Genomic DNA, 14,620 nt, shown 5'->3' on the forward strand with positions numbered 1-14,620 from the left:
AAAATGAGAGCATGATGCTTGGGGCTGAGGCAGCCATTTTATGCCTAGGAGGATAAGTGCCAAGAGAGAATCAGAGAATCAGATCCAGAACCAATTGAGTCTGGAACTGTAGTGCCTCTGGATTGGATAGTAAAAGTGAAGGTTTGTTTTTCTTAAGACACATAGGGGAACATTCTGTTACTTGCAAGGAAAGGTATGGAGGAAGGGAGAAACAGGGATGAGGCCTTTCCATGGAAAGGATTTTGAATTGCTCTGGGTAAGATTTCTGAGTTATATTTAGTATTATTTTCTCCATCCCTCTTTAGAAATTCTGGAAATTACATTTGTAATTTGAGAGGGAATGGTAGAAAATAGAAGAATCACGGTCTCCTGCTCAATGAAGAAGTTTGGAAATTGAAAAGGAGTAACATTTTCTCACCCCCTATGGTGGACCCCTCTTGGGACCAGTGGAAATTGGTGGCAATATGTCTAGGGATAAAGGTTCTCACTTCACACAATTGAACCACCACCACCCCTGCCCCAATTATCACCAGCTAGCTCTGGGGACTTGACAATTTGACTTTTACATCACCAAATTAGCTATGTTCAGAATTTACATTTTCTTTGTAGGTATTCTTCAGAGGAAGACATTTGGTTGAGAAACTATGAAAACTGTTATTGATTCTTTTAAAAATGTATAGAATAGAGAACATATTTCCATTTACTTATTTGAAATCACTTTAGGAAAATGATGACTGAAACAGAAAAATTCCATATGGCTTTGATTGAAAAATGACTCATTATCTAGCTAACCTATGTTCATGCAAAGCAAATTAAAACCCATTTAAAAAGACTGTTCTTGTATTAATACCAAATGCAAAATTGTTCAGGTATCCTCCAGTATATAGATTGATAAATGTCTATTACACCTTAGAAAGCAGAGCTACTGACTCCAAAGGGAGAAGCATACAGGGAGAGGACTAACATGTATAGAGTCTCTAGCACTATGCCTGGCATGTAGTTCAGTGGGGCGTTTCCTTTCTTACTCTCCTCTTCACTGAGTTATTAGATAATGATGTAGGTCTGACAGGTTTTGGCTTAGTAAGAGTTGGGTACTTATTGGATAGTTTTCTTTGCTTTAGACAATGCAATCTTCTTAACTTTGACTCTCAAAGAGAACAAGGTTCTTTTAATTTCTGCTTCTCTGGAAGTCCATAGAAGATGCTGCACTTATGGTCAGTTGAAGAGTAGTGGGTCAGTCCTTAGGTATTGATTTGTCTGAATGAGTTCAACATCCTTAAACATCTGTAGTGATCTGCAGGAACTAAAGAATTAGTCTTCCCAGCACAATTTCCTATCTCCCCTATGTTGGGTCCATCTTGAGCTTACCTCTGTGGCAGGACAGACATTGTAATTGACAGCCCACTCCATGTAAGACTACATAGAGTGAAGAGACTGTCTAACCCTTGACACTTCACTAACAGTACATGAAAGTGCTCATTTCCCTGTACACTTGCAAAAAAAATGGATATTGCTTTTTTGCATCTAAATGGCAAAGATTCTAAAAAACTAGTCTCTCATCAATGTTTTAATTACTTCTTTAGTTACTGCAGAGGGTGTATTTTTGTATTTCTTTTCATTTTTTTGAATTGCCTGTTCTGTCTTCTCACTTTCTATCAGAGTATATTTTCTTTTTAGTTTGAATTTCTTTGCATAAGCAAAATTTTGTGTGTGTATGTTCATAAGACTGTGGTCCTAAGCTGAGCTTAGGCTTGGGGGAGTAATGTCAGCATCACCCCATGCCTGATGGGGAAAAGGAAGCCCAGATATTAATATTTTGAAAAAGAAAGATATTCTGATACCCCCAGCAAATTAATTAATTAGCTAGTAGTGAATCAATTCACCCATTTGTTATTCCACCAATATGTATTGAGCGCCTACTGTTCTAGGCACTGTTCTGGGAGCTAGAGGACAGCTGCAGTGAGATGACACATCACCTGCAGCCTACATTGCAGTGGAGAAAGTACATGTGACCCGCAAATAGCCAAGTGATAGATGCTATGTCCAGTATAGATGAGCACCACGAAGAAAAATACAGCAGAGAAAGAGGATACAGTGGGACAAAGGTGGGGATAGTTTAGAGACTATGCCCTTAGCCTCACCATGAACATTATCTTTGCCTTTTGGACAAAGAAGGAAGAATTGTCATTCCCTCTTTCCTTCCCTCCTTCCCTCCACCCTTTGCAACTGCAGTTAGGACAGATACAGCAGACTCAGTGAGGAGAGCTGGGGTTAGTTTTTTCTCTTTCTTCATGGAAAAGCTTAAGCCTGATAAGTATTTTATTATCACTTCCAAGGAGATAGTTCAACCCTGTTGAAATTGGCTTATACTTGCAATGAACAAATATCTTTCCGGTGTCATCAGCCCTCTTTCTTCGTTGCTCAGTTCCCAAAGGCGCCTGAGATTTGCACTGAGTATGATGTGATCTCAGAGCTTTTGCATAAACACACTCAGCAAACGAGGCTTTTCTTGGCCTGTGTGTGCTGGCTCATCTCCGTTTTTCAATAGATGTGTAATTAATTTTCAAGCATTCTCCTTGATTCAGTCACAGGCTCATGATGTCGAGGAAAAAAATATTTCTTCTAAAATGAATTCATGCCCGTTCACTTCTGTCCAGCAGAGCCTCACCATCAGACCTCTCCTTGCAGCTCATCTTAAACTCAGCTTTTTAAAATTTGCTTGTCCTCATTTGAGCCTGTTTTCAAGGAGCAATCTTAGACTGATACTTTCATAGTGACCCTCACTTACCTTACCTGTGAAGTTCAAAGCTTCCAGTGCAGCGGGCTCCATTCATCTGTATTTATATACATTAGCATAATGTCCTCAGTGACCATTCGGCTCCTCACTTTTTCTCTGGAAGTTTAAGCACTGCTTTCTTGAGATTGCTGGAGATTGGATCTAGGCATTTGTCATAGTACTTTAATATCAAAGTACAATCCACACTATTAACATTAAAAATGTGCCTGGCACACTAATTCCATTGTCTCCTTACTTGAGAATAAAGGATAAGAGGAAAAAAATAAAGTAAAAAATAAAATTAAAGATACCTAATCCTCCTGCCTATAGATTTGGTTACCAGCAATATCTTCAGAGCAACAGGATCACAGTAACCTGCAGCAATAAAGTCAGACAAGAAGGGAGATCCTTTTCTGTTCCTTTCTTTTCTTTGCACCAAACCTTTGAGCCAAGTATTTTTTTCAACCACTCTTTAAATTGTTACTGTTTGCTTTCAAACATTGATTACCAATGCTAATGGTGGTGGATAACTTAAGAGCATTCCTAATCCAAAAATAACTTAAATTTCACTTTGAAAGGCATTGTGGTGTTTTAATTTTAATATAGGATAATTAAGATTCATAATATTTCACACAGTGTGGTGTATCTAGTTAGATTATTTAAGGAAGTTACATATGCTGAAGGGGGAGCAGTGATGTGCCAGCAGTGTAGACAGCATCAAGCACACCTGAATTCACAGCTAGGCTCTACCAGTGAGAGACAGGTGATCTCAGCCTGGTTGTTAAACGTGGAATGGTGACAGTACTCACCTCCCGGGATATCTGAAGGGACTAAAAGAGATAAAAGCATGTAATCACTGATCAGGGTCCTCAGTACATGGTAAGATCCCAAGGTTAGTTGTTGCTGTTGTCATCATTCAGATAAGTGTCAACTACTGCATATATGACTTTTCAAAAGGTTATAGATTAGACTTCATGTCAAATTCTTTTAAAAAAAACATTATTATAGACTTTGGAAAATGTATTATAAGGATAAGGAAACCAGACTAATGCCAGGAAATGTCAACTAAAAATTACATAAGTACTTCTCTGGATCACCAAGGCTAAATGTGGGGTTATGTAGGAGTTGATGCTGAGCTCATACATTTTTAATTGTTTTATAATTGTGTTGAAGGCAGGAATACACACTGATGTTGTCAACTTTACAAAGAGAATCAAGAAACTCTTGGGCTCTCTAGTAGATTTATTTCAGAAAGCGAATGGAAGGCTCTGTGAGTGTTCCAAGAATGAGGTAGACAGATGAGCTTCAGTGTGACAAATACAAATAATGCATTTCTCAGTAACATATACAAAAGGTGAGCTAACAGCTTGGGATACAGGTCAGCCAGGCTGGCAATTTTCATCTTCCTGAAAGCTTCCAAAATTGCCCAGGAGGCTGGGCATGCAAGGGAAGGGTGCTTAGGCAATGCAGAGCTCACCCACTTCCCGTAGCATCACTGCACATTGAAACTTTCAGAAAGACTTAATGAACGGATCCACCAGAGGGCAGACAGCAGAAGCGAGAAGAACTACAATCCTGCAGCCTGTGGAACAAAAACCACATTCACAGAAAGAGAGACAAGATGAAAAGACAGAGGGCTATGTACCAGATGAAGGAACAAGATAAAGCCCCAGAAAAACAACTAAATGAAATGGAGATAGGCAATCTTCCAGAAAAAGAATTCAGAATAATGATAGTGAAGGTGATCCAAGACCTCAGAAAAAGAATGGAGGCAAAGATCAAGAAGATGCAAGAAATGTTTAACAAAGACCTAGAAGAATTAAAGAACAAACAAACAGAGATGAACAATACAATAACTGAAATGAAAACTACACTAGAAGGAATCAATAGCAGAATAACTGAGGCAGAAGAATGGATAAGTGACCTGGAAGACAGAATGGTGGAATTCACTGCTGTGGAACAGAATAAAGAAAAAAGAATGAAAAGAAATGAAGACAGCAGAAGAGACCTCTGGAACAACATTAAACACAACAACATTGGCATTATAGGGGTCCTAGAAGGAGAAGAGAGAGAGAAAGGACCCAAGAAAATATTTGAAGAGATTATAGTCGAAAACTTCGCTAACATGGGAAAGGAAATAGCCACCCAAGTCCAGGAAGCACAGAGAGTCCCACACAAGAAAAACCCAAGGAGAAACATGCTGAGACACATAGTAATCAAATTGGCAAAAATTAAAGACAAAGAAAAATTACCGAAAGCAGAAAGGGAAAAACGACAAATAACATACAAGGGAACTCCCATAAGGTTAACAGCTGATTTCTCAGCAGAAACTCTACAAGCCAGAAGGGAGTGGAATGATATACTTAAAGTGATGAAAGGGAAGAACCTACAACCAAGATTACTCTACCCATCAAGGATCTCATTCAGATTTCACGGAGAAATTAAAACCTTTAGAGACAAGCAAAAGCTAAGAGAATTCAGCACCACCAAACCAGGTCTACAACAAATGCTAAAGGAACTTCTCTAAATGGGAAACACAAAAGAAGAAAAGGACCTACATAAACAAACCCAAAACAGTTAAGAAAATGGTCATAGGAGCATATGTATCAATAATTACCTTAAATGTGAATGGATTAAATGCTCCAAGCAAAAGACACAGGCTTGCTGAATGGATACAAAAACAAGACCCATATATATGCTGTCTACAAGAGACCCACTTCAGACCTAGGGACACATACAGACTGAAAGTGAGGGGATGGAAAAAGATATTCCTTGCAAATGGAAATCAAAAGAAAGCTGGAGTAGCAATACTCATATCAGATAAAATAGACTTTAAAATAAAGAATGTTACAAGAGACAAGGAAGGACACTACATAATGATCAAGGGATCAATCCAAGAAAAAGATATAACAATTATAAATATATATGCACCCAACATAGGAGCACCTCAATACATAAGGCAACTGCTAAAAAAGAGGAAATCGACAGTGACACAATAATAGTGGGGGACTTTAAAACCTCACTTACACCAATGGACAGATCATCCAAACAGACAATTACTAAGGAAACACAAGCTTTAAATGACACAATAGACCAGATAGATTTAATTGATATTTATAGGACATTCCATCCCAAAACAGCAGATTACACTGTCTTCTCAAGTGCGCATGGAACATTCTCCAGTATAGATCACATCTTGGGTCAAAAATCAAGCCTCAGTAAATTTAAGAAAATTGAAATCATATCAAGCATCTTTTCTAACCACAATGCTATGAGATTAGAAATCAATTACAGGGAAAAAACATAAAAAACACAAACACATGGAGGCTAAACAATACGTTACTAAATAACCAAGAGATCACTGAAGAAATCAAAGAGGAAATCAAAAAATACCTAGAGACAAATGACAATGAAAACACGATGATCCAAAACCTATGGGATGCAACAAAAGCAGTTCTAAGAGGGAAGTTTATAGCTATACAAGCTTACCTCAAGAAACAAGAAAAATGTCAAATAAACAAGCTAACCTTACACCTAAAGGAACAAGAGAAAGAAGAACAAACAAAACCCAAAATTAGCAGAAGGAAAGAAATCATAAAGATCAGATCAGAAATAAATGAAATAGAAACAAAGAAAACAATAGCAAAGATCAATAAAACTAAAAGCTGGTTCTTTGAGAAGATAAACAAAATTGATAAACCATTAGCCAGACTCATCAAGAAAAAGAGGGAGAGGACTCAAATCAATAAAATTAGAAATGAAAAAGGAGAAGTTACAACAGACACCACAGAAGTACAAAGCATCGTAAGAGACTACTACAAGCAACTCTATGCCAATAAAATGGACAATCTGGAAGAAATGGACAAATTCTTAGAAAGGTAGAACCTTCCAAGACTGAACCAGGAAGAAATAGAAAATATGAACAGACCAATCACAAGAAATTGAAACTGTGATTAAAAATCTTCCAACAAACAAAAGTCCAGTACCAGATGGCTCCACAGGTGAATTCTATCAAACATTTAGAGAAGAGCTAACACCCATCCTTCTCAAACTCTTCCAAAAAATTGCAGAGGAAGGAAAACTCCCAAACTCATTCTATGAGGCCACCATCACCCTGATACCAAAACCAGACAAAGACACTAGAAAAAAAGAAAATTACAGACCAATACCACTGATGAACATAGATGCAAAAATCCTCAACAAAATACTAGCAAACAGAATCAATAGCACATTAAAAGGATCATACACCATGATCAAGTGGGATTTATCCCCGAGATGCAAGGATTCTTCAATATATGCAAATCAATCAATGTGATACACCATATTAACAAATTGAAGAATAAAAACCATATGATCATCTCAATAGATGCAGAAAAAGCTTTTGACAAAATTTAACACCCATTTAAGATAAAAACTCTCCAGAAAGTGAGCAAAGAGGGAACCTACTTCAACATAATAAAGGCCATATACAGCAAACTCACAGCAAATATCATTCTCAATGGTGAAAAACTGAAATCAGTTCCTCTAAGATCAGGAAGAAGACAAGGATGTCCACTATCACCACTATTATTCAACATAGTTTTGGAAGTCCTAGCCACGGCAATCAGAGAAGAAAAAGAAATAAAAGGAATACAAATTGGAAAAGAAGACGTAAAACTGTCACTGTTTGCAGATGACATGATACTATACATAGAGAATCCTAAAGATGCCACCAGAAAACTACTAGAGCTAATCAATGAATCTGGTAAAGTTGCAGGATACAAAATTAATGCACAGAAAACTCTTGCCTTCCTATACACTAATGATGAAAAATCTGAAAGAGAAATTAAGAAAGCACTCCCATTTACCACTGCAACAAAAAGAATAAAATACCTAGGAATAAACCTACCTAGGGAGACAAAAGACCTGTATGCAGAAAACTATAAGACACTGATGAAAGAAATTAAAGATGATACCAACAGATGGAGAGATATACCATGTTCTTGGATTGGAAGAATCAATATTGTGAAAATGAGTATACTACCCAAAGCAATCTACAGATTCAGTGCAATCTTTATCAAATTACCAATGGCATTTTTTACAGAACTAGAACAAAAAAATCTTAAAATTTGTATGGAGACACGAAAGACCCAAATAGCCAAAGCAGTCTTGAGGGAAAAAAACGGAGCTGGAGGAATCAGACTCCCTGACTTCAGACTATACTACAAAGCTACAGTAATCAAGACAATATGGTACTGGCACAAAAACAGAAATATAGATCAATGGAACAGGATAGAAAGCCCAGCGATAAACCCACGCACCTATGGTCAACTAATCTCTGACAAAGGAGGCACGGATATACAATGAAGAAAGACAGTCTCTTCAATAAGTGGTGCTGGGAAAACTGGACAGCTACATGTAAAAGAATGAAATTAGAATACTCCCTAACACCATACACAAAAATAAACTCAAAATGGATTAAAGACCTAAATGTAAGACCGGACACTATAAAACTCTTAGAGGAAAACATAGGAAGAACACTCTTTGACATAAATCACAGCAAGATCTTTTTTGACCCACCTCCTAGAGTAATGGAAGTAAAAACAAAAATAAATAAATGTGACCTACTTAAACTTAAAAGCTTTTGCACAGCAAAGGAAACCATAAACAAGACGAAAAGACAACCCTCAGAATGGGAGAAACTATTTGCAAATGAAACAATGGAGAAAGGATTAATCTCCAAAATACATAAACAGTTCATGCAGCTCAATATTAAAAAAACAAACAGCCCAATTCAAAAATGGGCAGAAGACCTAAATAGACAGTTCTCCATAGAAGACATACAGATGGCCAAGAAGCACATGAAAAGCTGCTCAACATCACTAATTATTAGAGAAATGCAAATCAAAACTACAGTGAGGTATCACCTCACACCAGTTAGAATGGGCATCATTAGAAAATCTACAAACAACAAATGCTGGAGAGGGTGTGGAGAAAAGGGAACTCTCTTTCACTGTTGGTGGGAATGTAAATTGATACAGCCACTATGGAGAACAGTATGGAGGTTCCTTAAAAAACTAAAAATAGAATTACCATACGACCCAGCAATCCCACTACTGGGCATATACCCAGAGAAAACCATAATTCAAAAAGACACATGCGGGCTTCCCTGGTGGTGCAGTGGTTGAGAATCTGCCTGCCAATGCAGGGGACACGGGTTCGAGCCCTGGTCTGGGAAGATCCCACATGCCGCGGAGCAACTAGGCCCATGAGCCACAATTACTGAGCCTGCGCGTCTGGAGCCTGTGCTCCACAACAAGAGAGGCCACGATAATGAGAGGCCTGCGCACCGCGATGAAGAGTGGCCCCCACTTGCCACAACTAGAGAAAGCCCTCGCACAGAAACGAAGACCCAACACAGCCATAAATAAATAAATAAGTTAAATAAATTAAAAAAAAAAAAAAGACACATGCAGCCCAATGTTCATTGCAGCACTATTTACAATAGCCACGTCATGGAAGCAACCTAAATGCCCATCGACAGACGAATGGATAAAGCAGATGTGGTACATATATGCAATGGAATATTTCTCAGCCATAAAAAGGAACGGAATTGGGTCATTTGTAGTGACTTGGATGCATCTAGAGACTGTCATACAGAGTGAAGTAAGTCAGAAAGAGAAAAACAAATATCATATATTAAGGCATAGATGTGGAACCTAGAAAATGGTACAGATGAACCGGTTTTCAGGGCAGAAATTGAGACACAGATGTAGAGAACAAACGTATGGACACAAAGGGGGGAAAGCGGCAGGGTGTGGGGGGGGGTGTGATGAATTGGGAGATTGGGATTGACATGTACACACTGATGTGTATAAAATGGATGAATAATAAGAAAACAAATAAATAAACATTAAAAAAAAAAAGTCTTAATGAACGCAGACCAGGTTCAAAGAAGGCTGCTAAAATGCTCAGGAAGCCAGAAGGTCATGTATAAAAAAGGAACTCCAAATCTGAGGTTCTACCAACAGAGACTAACTAAACCTTAGAAGTGTTGAACCTGGAAATATGAATATGGAGAAATTATACCAAACACATTGACAAAATTATAAAATATGAAAGTGGACTTACTGATTAAATTTTGGCATACTAGCATGGGTGGGATACCCCTTGAGGCTTGAAAGAGATCATTTAATACATAGAAGGCAATGTTTGTCATAGCAATAATGAATACATAGAACTTGTTAAATCAAAAAAATAAAAATAATCTAACTTCAAGAAGGTAATAATGGATTATTAGATTAAAGCATCAGAGCAGGTTATTTGGACAAAAGAAAGAAGTTTAACTTAATGATGACTGTACAGATAGCAACTTTAACGCATGTCTCCTGGTTTCATTATAAGGAAGTTGGACTGAATTGTCCATCAATCTGATCTAGTAAGGCAATTTGTCCATTTTTTTTGTATTAGTCAATTTGGTAAAAATCTATTTTAATAAAATTTAAAATTAAAGTACATATGCATATATAAAAGTGAACAAATCAAAGTGACAGTTGGATGAATTAGTACAAAGCTAACACACTCACATAACTACCTCCTAGGTCAAGAAATAGAACATTATGGGACTTCCCTCGTGGCACAGTGGTTAAGAATCCGCCTGCCAATGCAGGGGACAAGGGTTTGATCCCTGGTCTGGGAAGATCCCACATGCCGCGGAGCAACTAAGCCCGTGCACCACAACTACTGAGCCTGCTCTCTAGAGCCCGCGAGCCACAACTACTGAGCCCACATGCCACAACTACTGAAGCCCGGGTGCCTAGAGCCCGCGCTCTGCAACAAGAGAAGCCACTGCAACGAGAAGCCCGCGCACCGCAACAAAGAGTAGGTCCCTCTCGCCCGCGCGCAGAAGCAAAGACCCAATGCAGCCAAAAATTAATTAATTAATTTTAAAAAAAGAAAGAAATAGAACATTATGAGCATCCCAGAAGCCCCAGTGGACACTTTCCCACTCACTAACCCCTTCCTCCTCCGCAAAGGTGATCACTCTCAAAACCTTCAGCATCATAGATTAGGCCAGCCTGTTTTTGAGCTTTTTAAAACAGCAATCATAAGGTACATATTGTTTTCTATCTGGCTTCTTGACGTTATGCTTGTGAGATTCATTCATACTGTTGTGTGCAGTGATAGTGTATTCATTTTCATTGCTGATTATTATTCTTTTATTTGAATATACCACAATTTATTTATCCATTTCAATTATGGACCTTTGGGTTGTTTCTACTTTGGGGCTGTTATGAACGAAGCTGCTATTGCTATTTTGTACGTGCACATATGGATGACTGTCTGTTGAGCATATACCTAGGAATGGAATTGCTGGGGCATAGGTTATGCCTGTAAAAGTCAAATACTGGAAACACAGGAAAATTGCACAAGCCTCCCTCCCCACATCAACTCCTTGTTTTCTACATATTGGAAAGTGTAGCTTTTCTGCCAAATGAGCCAACTGTTGCTCCCGGGTCAATCCTAAGAAGAAAAACACGTTTTGAAGCTGCTGGGTGTTGTGGCTTGTTGAGCAGTTTCAGACCCTTGGAATTTAGTAACTCTGTGGAGAGCTTGCTGCTTTCATGCCCCTTGCCTTCCTCAGATCACAGGATTTGCTTTCACACTTGGATAAACCTACTTCTCATTAGCAGCTTAAGAAATATTTTCTATGCATCCAGAATTTGTAATGTCTAGAAGTGGACTTCAATACTTTTTTCTTTGCCAACATATACTGCTATCTAATGAAGGATGAATTTCAAGGACCCGAGACTTGAGGTAGGGTTGGCTGCCACACTGCTTTATTAATGCTAGATGATCAGATATCTGTAAATAGTACATACTGTACCCTGCACCCAGTCAAGGGTTTATAGTAGGAGGTATGGGTGCCATCTTGTCAATGACTGAATGTATCCATAACAGAAGTGCTGCTTTTTAAATTTAACATCCTTAAAAACAGACTGAGTTGGCACCTCCAGTTGAGTATATCTGACTCCTGCAAGGTTGATATGATTTGAGAGTCCACAGAGAGTTCATTTAGCCTTCACATTGTGAGTGTTTAAGATATAGAAATGTATTGCCAAATTTAATCTTACATCTGTGATTTCTGAGCATGTGTGAAATGCTTTATATGTATTATCTCTTTCAATTTTCCAAGCAATCCTATGAGTTAGATACTACTAGTCTCCCTTCTCTTAGATGGGACAATGGAGACTTGTAGAGCTTAGGTATCCTTCCCAATGATAAGTAAGTGGCATCAGTTGGTGGCAGAATCAGAACTCAAACCCAAGTTTTACGGACTGCTACTGAAATTGTGAACCACTTTATGTACCGTCTCCCTGCTCTTGGTTCCCTACTGGACTGTTACGGTTTTTCCCCTGTGACAAATCTAATCTTGCTTCTTGGTTAAAAACTTGGCAGAATTTAGGTCTCTCTCTCCCAGGACTGTCATTTACCACATTCATCATTTCTGTCCTCCTTAGGGCATTGCCTCAGAACTCTCTCAGCCAAAAACATTGACAACCATTCTGTTCCCAATTCCGTCAGATTATAGTTTGGCACTTTTGTGCAAGGGCATATTCTGTACATCAGTTTGTCTCTAAAGGCTTCTGTTTATTGGTTGATATTTTAAGACTAGGGCCTCTTGAGGAATGATGCCACAAACTATAGCATGTTAATATTTGCCGTAACAGAGATATTTTCATAATTCCTCTTAATACCTGAGAATGGGGTATGATGTTAAGTGGAAAAAACAAAACATAAAGTAGCAGACAACAGCTAATTCCAATATAGAGTTATATGCCTGCACATTAATAAAGATTAGAAGATAATTTTCACAAGGCTGGTATTAAGTGTTTATTATATTCTTCGTTGTGTGCTACGTTGCTTAAGTCAATAGAACTAGTAAATAATAGATTGACTTGGAAAAGTGATGTAACAATAATTGAAGGCAAATATAACCAAGGATCATAAGTGAGAATTAGACTAAATACCTTTTTTCTGGATCACACTTTACAGTTTTAAAATGTATTTGCATTTATTTTCCTATTTGAGCCTCATAACACACTAGGAAATAAGAAACAGGGATTATCTGTCTCATTTTACAGACAGAGCATCTGAGGCTCAGAGAAGTTGTTTGACTTGCCCTAGGTCACCGGTGATGGGACAAAGATTCATGCCCAGACTTCCTGACTCCACGTTAAATTTCCTCTCATCATAGCACATTGCTTTCTTTCACCAGAGGGCAGAACCACCAGCATTAGCTACACAGCAGTAAGTCCATTTATCATGTGATGTCCATTAAAATCTAAAATCGACGTTTCTGAACCACATCTTCAAAGTCATCTTCATCTAAGAAATTCAGGTCAGTTTCACACCTCTAAACTAAGTGAACGATATCCCAACTCAATAAATTATATAAGTTGTGGAGATAAAAAGATATAATGTGACCTGAATCCAATCTTCCTTAATCCATCCTTTTGGGCAATAAAAATAGGATCTCAAGTATATGGTAGGTTTTTCACCTTTATTTAAAAAAAATTATTTTAAAGTTTTTTAATTGCAGTAAAATACACATAACATTTATCATCTTAATAATTTTTAAGTGTTCAGTTCAGTAGTGTTAAGTACATTTACCTTGCTGTGCAATTAATCTCCAGAACTCTTTTCATTTTGCAAAACTGAAAATCTATATCCATTAAACAACAATCTCCAGTCTCCCCTCTCCCAGCCTCTAGCGACCACCATTGTACTTTCTGTCTCTATGAATCTGGCTATTCCAGGTACCTCATACAAGTGGAATCATAGGGTATTTGTCTTTTGGAGACTGGTTATTTCACTTAGCCTAATGTCCTTAAAATTCATCCACTGTAACGTGTCAGAATTTCCTTCTTTCTTAAGGCTGAATAGTATTCCACTGTTTGTATGTACCACATTTTGCTTATCCATTTGTCTATTGATGGACACTTGGCTTGCTTCCACTTTTTTGCTATTGTGAATACTGCTGTTATGAATATGGGTGTACAAACATCTCTTTGAGACCCTACTTTCAATTCTTTTTGGTATATACCCAGAAGTGGAATTACTGGATCATATGGTAATTCTATTTTCAATTTTTTGAGGATCCACCGCACACTTTTTCATAGAGTTTGCACCATTTTACAGTCCTACCAGCAGTGCACAAGGGTTCTAATTTCTCCACATCCTCACCAGTACTTGGTATGTTCTGTTTTTTGGGTTTTTTTTTTTTTTTTTTTTCTCTTTACAGTAACCATCCTAACAGGGGTGAAATGGTATCTCATGGTTTTGATTTGCTTTTCCCTGATAATTAGTGATGTCTTTTCATGTGTTTTTTGGCCTGCGGAGAAGTGTATTACTCAAGTACTTTGCCCATTTTTAATTGGGTTTTGTTGTTGATGTTGTTGCTGAGTTATAGGAGTTCTTTATATATTCTGGACATAACTCCTTATCAGATATATATATATATATATATATATATAAAGATCTCCTTAGGAGCAACCACCTTTCTAAAAGGCAGCACTACTCCTGTCTACCCCTGCTCCTAACATCCCCACTCCACACATGCACACGCATTTCAGCCACTACCTACACAAATGTGCACTATCTTATATAAAGATAGTTTATATAAGATAGTTATATAAATATATAGTTATTTATATAACTATCTTATATAAACTATCTTTATATAAGATAGTTCCAAATCATATATATATATATATATATATATATATAAAATATATGTTCTCCCATTGGGTTGGTTGCCTTTTCACTCTGTTGATTGTGTCCTTTGATGTACAAAGTTTTAAA

At 37.6% G+C, this 14,620-nt stretch overlaps 1 long non-coding RNA gene across 1 annotated transcript in view; it reads right to left on the reverse strand.

The window, feature by feature from the left end:
• Nucleotides 1–3,346: 3,346 nt before the first annotated feature.
• LOC309662430 overlaps nucleotides 3,347–14,620 on the reverse strand; it is a 65,953-nt gene continuing 54,679 nt past the window's right edge. Inside the window, exon 5 of the long non-coding RNA XR_014264671.1 lies at nucleotides 3,347–3,597. This is a non-coding gene — a long non-coding RNA (uncharacterized lncRNA). The remainder of the gene's footprint in view (nucleotides 3,598–14,620) is intronic.

Source organism: Balaenoptera physalus, assembly GCF_965194825.1.
Source record: "Balaenoptera physalus genome assembly, chromosome: 6".
Taxonomy (NCBI): Eukaryota; Metazoa; Chordata; class Mammalia; order Artiodactyla; family Balaenopteridae; genus Balaenoptera; species Balaenoptera physalus.